Source organism: Egretta garzetta, unplaced genomic scaffold, assembly GCF_000687185.1.
Source record: "Egretta garzetta isolate BGI_Z169 unplaced genomic scaffold, ASM68718v1 scaffold107, whole genome shotgun sequence".
NCBI lineage: Eukaryota > Metazoa > Chordata > Aves > Pelecaniformes > Ardeidae > Egretta > Egretta garzetta.
The window spans coordinates 2827970-2836663 of NW_009260399.1; positions in this window are offsets into that span (position 1 = coordinate 2827970).

Consider the following 8694-nt stretch of genomic DNA (forward strand, 5'->3'; position numbering starts at 1 on the left):
GAGCTCTGGCTGCTTCCTTGCTTTCTTCTCTTCTTGTTTTCCAAAGCCCTGAACCAGCAGACTGCCCAGCTGCTCCTGAGGAAAACATTCTCCATGAAGCTGTACAGCCTGCAGTGCCAGCTGTGAGCCCACAGCAACACTCGGAGGTGCAGGGAGAAAAAGACGATGCCTTTCCTAATGAGCTTCCATTAATGGATAATTTATAGTGCAGATAATGAAAGTATTGACCGGGACTCTTGAACTTTGAAATATTACACTTAGCTTGAGGCCATAAAGATTGTTTATTATAGCAGTGATAATGACACTCTGTGGAAGCAGCAATGCTTGTTGACTTCCATGGGCTTCCACAAAAAATTGGGAAAAAGTATTTTCAAAGGTCATCAAGGTATAGAGGGCAGGGGACTGATTTTCACAGCAGAGTAATGATGGTATTTCTACAGAAATCCCTTACTCAATCCCACTTAGGGAGAGGAATGGTGTCTGATACACACGGCAGACCCGAGCATCAAGGCTGTAGGTGAAGGTGCAGATATTGGTGAAGGCTGGCATCTCATTTGGGACAATCATTTCCATTTGTAGAATATCCTGATTTGGAAATGGACCTTAAGATCTGAGGAGTCTGCAGAGCCCCAGCCTCGTGCCTGCAAGCAGGCAGCTGGCTCTGCCAGGCACTTCACCGTTTGATTGCTACAGAAATGGAGGGTGCCATGAGCTCGAATGCAGGCTGATGTCTTTGGTAAAATGAATCCTTCTGCTTGCCAAAGAGCTGTAAATATGTCTCTGATTCCTCCCAACAGGCTGCTGGGAAAGTGCATTCACTGATTTTTGTAAAATGATATGAAATTTTAGGAGCTGTGTTATTGCTGTAGTTTGCATTGAACGGAAATGTTTCTATTACACTCACTGATGTTTTTGGAAGATATATCTGAATTCTCAATATTTTCCCTACCATAACATATAGCCGACTGATCAGTCTTTTTCTGTTGCCTTCAAAGCATTCAGCAGCCCATCGCGGCCTGTGTATGAGATGCTGCAGCACCTGATGTGCTCCTACGGTCCCACACTGGTGGAGAATGCTGAAGCAGACTGTACACAGATAGAAATAGCGCTGGCTCTTAAATGGCAGTCGCTAGATTTATTTCCATCAGTCAGTCTCCTAAAGTTTTGACAGCTTGATCAAACTAATGAACACAAAAGTGACAGACATATTGGTTCACTAATATTAGATTACCAATCTTTGCCTTAACCCCCCATTAACGCTTCTTCCTTTGCCTGCTAATGCTAGGATGACAGATAGCAGCCAGACTTTCTGGCTCTACCCATGTGCAAAACTTCTAAACATTGGGCCATTTTTGTCTCCCACTGCACTTTGCTATAAAACCACAAGGTTAACACGACCTTCTGGCCCATTCCATTTTGTGTCTTTTTTTGAGTCAAGCTTTGTTAGGGACAAAAATCTATGTTATATTCCATCTGATCAAAGTACTTCAGATGAAGACATGCCATCTGCATTCATTTAGTGATATCTAATGCATTACAGCATTTTTTTTGTACATAGTATTGATTGCCTTCATTTGTAGCTATTATAGACACCGGACACTGTTCACTTTCAAACCTGAGCGTCAGATTTCCCATCTGCAATCTCCAGGCGCTCTCTTCCCATCCCCCTGCTTCCATAGTAGCTTTCAAAGGCTCCGTTTGAGCAAGCTTCCTTTAAAATGATTGAAATAGTGTCCGATGTTATACATTGCAGTTTTCTTCTCAGAAGTTCATATATTGTTATGTTTGTTAAGTGTCCCAACTCCCTCAGTGGAGGGAAGGTGTTTATAATTTTATTCTCATCTCCCAGATGAGTCTGTTTGCGCTTGGTTGCTATTATTAGTGGTAGCTGTACATTCTGCATCACTGTAGAGTGTTGTTATGGAGCAGATCTCCATTAGTTAAGCACTCTATTTTTGTTCTGCTCTTGTTCAGCTCCTGCTTCAGGGTTGGAAACATGGTCACAGACCTGTCTACTTGCATCTTGGTATGAGTGGGTGCTCAAAGCCAGCCTAACTGACAAGTAGTTTGATGAGTTCTGGCCATGGAAATATATGTCAGAGGTATAGGAAAAGGTAATAACTCCACACTTTACAGATGAACAGACCTGATACATAGGGTATTTTCATGAAACATGGATTTTGCACTTGAGCATATCAGCTAAAAATGTAAACTGTTTTCCTGGTTAAGCCTAAGAAGATGAAACCAACTAGTTTTGGTAGAAATTGTTCAAAAATAAAAAGTTATAAAATTAATCAAAAGTTATTAATGGATTTTATTGTTGCTGCCTGTTACCTTATAGCAGAATTTTCTACAAGGGTTAATCAGAACCTGGCCCAGAAACGCATTTAAACATGAACTCAGTTTTAGACCAGTGCATAGATTTATTTCTTTTCCAAAAAAGACCATCACCCCCACAAAGAGAAAACAGTTGCTAGGTCCACAAGGACCTATTTAAAATTTCAAAATATCAAGATAAGAAATCTATCATGAAGGCTGAGAACAGCAGCATCCATGTAATCACAGACAGGATTTCCATCACTGACATTGGGAGTGAGATAGTACCTGAACTCACAAAGACTTGGAAGTTGCCACCGTGAGAGATGCTTTACAAAACCATGGGAAAACATAAACAATTCCCAATAGTAACAGGAACAAGTGGACGTCCCCAGGCACTTCAGAGCATTAACAACCCTCCCCTTCCAAACTAGTGAAAAGAACAGAGGTTTCCACACTGCTCTCTGTAGCCTTACTTTGGCGTAGCAGCTTTTCCATTCATCTCCTTCTCGCCATGCTCATTTACCTGCATGCACATCGCAAGGTGCAGTACTCTGTATCTGGGGTGTGGAAGTAGGGAAGAGAGAACAGTTCAGAAAACTCTTCGATGATGGGGAGCTCACACACTGATGTATGCAATAGGTTGGGGTTTTTTGAAGCGGCTGGAATAAATGAAAACTTGCCCTGTGGTGACAGTAGAAGTGGAAGGCGTCTGTTCTCTTGGTGTCTTCGGCAGCAGTGAGAGGACAACCATGCCTGTAAACCTGCTGCCTCTAATGTGACTCTGGGCAGTCACTTCTGGAGCATCTGTAGAAGACCTCATTCAAAAATGAACAGGGGACATTGTGCACAAAGCCTGCTTCTAGCACTGGCTCCTTGCTGCCATTCATGGCTGATTGAAAACCCACTGGACTATGAAGTAGAAAAGGCAAGTTCTCAATTTTAATGCCTTGAATGAGATTCATACTTAAAGAGCTTAATTTTCAGAAAAAGGTGAAAAATCAACTGCAAGATTTAATGAATATTTGATTTATTAATCATCAGGCACCTGGCCTGTAAAATGAAATTTAGTGCAGGCAGCAACCAGGTGCTTCAGCTGGGTGAGCTGTTTGGCCAAAAGCTGTATCTGCATAACAGAGATCAGATTTTGTTCTCACTGCTGCTCTGTAAAGGGGGATGGATGGCAGGAGGGTGACTTTACAGCAATAAGTCATTGCTACCAGTATGCATTTTAATAACCTTTAACACAATAATGACAAGAACAAGAAACAGATCTTCAAAAAATTAGTTTTTCCCATAGGTGTGCTGCATCATTCTGTAAAAAACAAAAATGCATAGGAATGGTTTGCAAGAGATTATTCTCTGCAAAAAGATAAGATTTATCGAGGAACACCCAATGACAATCAAGCATCTATTCTGATATAACTGATTTAAATAATGCTTAAGTGATTGCAGAAATGTGAGTGTCTTCCTGGACAGATGAGGCTCCAGACTTGAGCTTCAACTAAAAATAATTCCCAACAAGTGGCCTGACACTGAAAGAATAAATCAGGCTACATAGAATTTATTGGAGGGATTCAGTAGTGATATTTTCAAAGCAAATGTCTTCTGGGTTCATACAAACCATAGACAGCTGTGAAACTAGCATCTATTTCTGTTTTCAGTTTTTCCCCATTTTTGCTGAATAAAGAAAGCTAAATTTCTATTAAGTGATGTTTTGTACTAAAGTAAAACCCCTAGCAAAAAATCTGGAGGAGCTGATGGTAAACATTTGGGAGAAAAAAACCCTTACACAAGGATGCCCTTGCAAATGGGAGTCCATGTTAGCAAATAAAGCATGCAGAGAAAAAAACTTGTCCATCAGTGTCGGTATTTGTACCAAAGGCACTTGGTTCAAAACGCATCATGTCTAGCATATGGCTGCAAGAATTTTGTTTTCTGTCAATGCAAAATCTGGCACAACCACAGAGGAGTACTGAAATAACGATATGATTACACACTACTTGGACTCATACTTCCCCTCTGTTGACCACCAAGAAAAGACCACTTAAAAAAGCATTAAAAAGAAATGGCTGGTTCACTCAGCAAGACGGAGGAATTGAACATGTTAGGAAAGTTATCTTCCCCCCAAAACAGGCTGTAAGCCATCTCACAAACAGCACTGCCTTGCTGAACATAAGTCTTTGACTTGTGACAGTGGAATTGCTCAGTTTTACCAGAAGAACCATATACAGGTTGGGTTATCTATGATGAGCCAGACCTGGGCAGTAACATGGAGCAAGAGTAAGAACGTGTCAGTTCTGTGAGTGATATGGGAATAAAAAGCATGTAAACTCATCTGCCAATTTCCACAATCTCAGTCTGTGTGTTAAAGGACTTTGTGACTTCTGGCAGACATGAAAAATAACATTACCAAGCTTTTTTTTTTTTTTTTAACATGGAACTATGAAGATACAAATTAGGAAATAGCTTGTGAACAACCAAAAAAAAAAAAAAGCAGTCATTACATGGGAAAGTTATCTGTGGAATGAGTTGCATGCACCGCTGGGTGGTTAGGACTCGGTGATAGCAGAGTGCAGTCTGTGGTGGGGAGTGATGCAATATTGCACCGTCCCAGTGAATTTTGGAGGCCGAATGCATTTCTTGGTCTGCAGCTTTAAGCAGCAGATTTACTCAGTATTTTTACATTCCTTGGATCCCATATCTGAAGAGATAATTGAGATCACAGTTTCTCATCAAGAAACTTTCCAGAGGCCTTTTAAAATTATATCCATGGCCTGTATGCTTCCAGTGCAGTGTCAGAGTTGTTTAAATGTCCAGGAAAGTTGAAATGTGGAGTCATACTCAAGACATCTCCAAACATGGGATGGGCGTTTGCAAGGCTTCAAACATGGGGAACTGGCCTTGTGAGCATTTTCCACAGTGTATACAAAGCGACTGATAAAATGTCAAATAAATCATGAATGTAGTAGATATGTTGTATATTATGTGATTGTAATAGGTGTGGTCCAAAAAAAATCTGAGATAATTAGGACTGGAGAAAAAAACTGCTGGAAATGACGTAGTTCTATTAAAATCTGGAGAGCTAGTTAATATTGTATAATTCTGTCGATATCAGCTGAGGGTCTTGGCCTTGGAGTCATACCCAAGGCTCCTGGTCCTCCATGGTAAAACCTAGTGGCCTTGTTTACCATGGATTTTACATTGGTCTTAAGAGAGATGGAATTGGGCCACCAGTGCTTCATGTATTGTGGTAGACACATTGTTATGGTAAGATGCAATATTTCTGTGTTTCTGTAGTGTGAGAAGTGTGTGAGTAGATATTAAAGTGCCAGACAAACAGCAAGTCTCTGTTTCCCATGGTGCCTGTACCCATAAAATGTTTGTGCACAGTGTGAGGAACAAGGCAGCACAGTCCCTGAACCTTTAAGAGCTTATCACCTCTTGGAACAGCAAAACCAACTGGGGAGGGTAGTTTTTGGCTTGAAATACCTTGATTCTGAGTCTGATTCTCATCTTAGTCTGGTTCCCACAATGAAAGTTCAGTGCCGTAATTATAATCACTCTACATTCACATTAATGTCAAATTAGGGGGGAATTCTTTGCAGTGTGCCCAGAACTGAGCAGCTTGACTGCGTGCTTCATCATCCAGCCTACAAGAGGGAGTGGCGGATGTTTAAAAATACGGGCAGTTAAAATGGATGGAAACGCTGATATGTAATTCTGTGTAGACAGTAGTGGCGAAGACTAAAGATACTCTCTGTGTTAAGCAAGTTGGTTCAATGTTGCTGACCAACCTGAAAATACAGTTGCACCTAGCAGTAGAAAAAACAAACAAAAAAGACCCCACAAAGAAAACAGCATTCATCCACCATCTAATACTGTTTAGATACTGGAAAGGGGTCATCTGCTTTCACTTCGCTGTTACTTGCTTGTCATCATTGAGGGATCTTTAAGGATCCGGCCAAGAGCCAGTTTTCCAACAAAATGAGAAATGAGAACAATTAAAAAATGAAAGCAGATGATTGCCTGTATGTTACAAATCAAAAGGAAATTGAGAACCTCATCTTTGAGTAATAACAAATATTTTGGCCAGGAGTATGGTATTTAACTTGGAGGAGACAGAAAGCCACTTAATCAATGTTAGCTCAGCACAGCGCTTTTGGCAACAGCCTAACGAGTTATCAGCTGTTATCCTCTGCGGAGCTGGGGGGAAGGAAAAATCCCTCTCAAGATACAAGTTCATTTCTATGTTGCCATAATACATGTCCTCTGTTTCTGATCCGTTTTCCGCCTTTTTGCCTGTTGACTGGTTAGAAATTGAGATGTGTGTAATAGGGTAAAACAGAGCATTGAACTTCAGGCCTTTTCACCAGTTGCTTCAACTATTTGCATTCTGAGCCCGGTTCTCAGAGGCACTTTTTTATACTGACACATGTATGTAAATGACCCTTAGCACTGGAGGGAAGGGGGTTACAAACAGCGCTCTTTAAAAATCTGGCCACACAGTCATTATATTCACTGCATTTGGCATCATGTCACTTGTGATCTGGTGGGCTCCATTCAACTTCCCTCCTAAGGCCTCTGCGTGAAGAGTCACTGTGATTGTTTTTAATGCTGTGGCAGGAACAGATGGCAAACATATTTTAAAGTGCTAAAAATATGGAAGGGCAGTAGAAATCTACATGGCAGACATCTATTAAGCCCCCACAGCTGTGACCAATTTTTTTTTTAATAATAAATATATTATATGGAAGCCCAGTAGATTTTTCCTAGAAGAAGGGAAGTCTCCTTTGAAATCAGTTGGTGTTTTGAATTTGCCTGGGCTACAGCAAGAGACAGAATAAAATTCCACTTGTATTTTCCAGTTTGTCTCAGTCATACTAATGAAAAGAAACAAGTAAGTGTGGAGAGGGACAGCTGAACCCTGGCTCGCCGTGGCAGAGCAGCACGTAGAGGGCAGCCCCTACAGTTCACTGTCTCATGGACACTGTTTCGTCACTCGGAACAGGCTCTGAACATGGGATTTTTATAGCCTTCGCAGATGTTTCAAGTTTCTGTCCATCTATCACGGTCTGCGAGGATGATTTCTTTCAGAAGATGCCCTGTGGCTCAAGCAGTGATCTGTACGCCTAGCTGTCAGGCTGAAAAGGCTAACGCCCATCCCTTCTGTCACATGCTGTAACCTTACAAGTGCCCAGACAGGAACCTACAGAAAAAATACAGAGTATTTCTTAATGAGTTGCTTGTCACTGGCTAATGACAAATCCCAAGGAGCAGCCTGAAGGCCAGGGTACATTTCTTAACTTTTGCTGAGGAGCTCTTTGCTAGAAAGCCTGATATAATCCGGAAGCGGAGCATCTTGCCAGCGAGAGAGAGGTTATTCCCACTGAAGAGGCGATGTAGGGGTTCTGCTCCTGTTCGCCCCGGTGTGAGCGGCGGGTGCACGGTGACTCACCTCCGAGCAGCGCTGGCACCCAGAGCAGCCCGTCTGCTCTCCCTGTGCCTTCAGACTTCGGGGGTGCCAGCTTTTCTGCCCCTGCCGTGGCATGGCTAGCAGGGCAGCGGTGCTGGTGCAAAAGTGGAGCAGCCCGAGGCACAGGGCAGGTTGGTCTGCCCATGGGACTGTGGGGTAGGCAGGGTGCTTACCGTGGGGGCAGGCACTGTCTCGTTAAGCATCTTAATCCTAATGAGCCAGGAGCACTCACTGCTCTCTGTATGACACAGTGCCCTGCTCTGCTTGCACAACCCAAAAAAGCCCTCCCAAAGCTCTGTCCCCAGGGCAGCACTGGCTCCTGGCTGTGTGGCAGGCAACACTGAACGGGGCTCCTCTGGCCACAGCTTCCTGCTGGCGGCTCTTGGCACTCAGATTATTTAAGCCCCTGAAGAATGGTCATACCCAAATTGTCTCCTCCCAAAGCAGGACGGAGCGGGAACTGCCCTGACGGGCAGCATACTGCCCCAGGATGATGCAGCCTGCTGGGAAACCTTGGTGAAGAAGTTACACATCTATGTTTTTGGGACCTACTGCTTGCATGTGGTGTTTGATGCAGCCTAGTCTGTGCTCTCAGAAACGCCTGTGCTGGAAACAGTTTTGGAAATGATCCCATGGAGGCCATGGGTTTGATGTGTACAGCCACCCGGGTCAGCCCCGTGCTGCCTGAAGGCAATGACTTCCTTACAGCCAGGGATGTTGCTCCAAGCTCCTCGCCCCGCTGTGCTGGAGGCATCTCTTGGGGAAGGGGTGGAAGATGTAGACCCCAGCCGTGCTCCCCCGGCCACACTCAGGATGTTGTTGCAGAGCGTACCATATCCCCTACAGATGTGCCTTGGGGAGCTGAGAGTATGGACCCTTCCCGTGCAGCCCCCCCCCCCCCC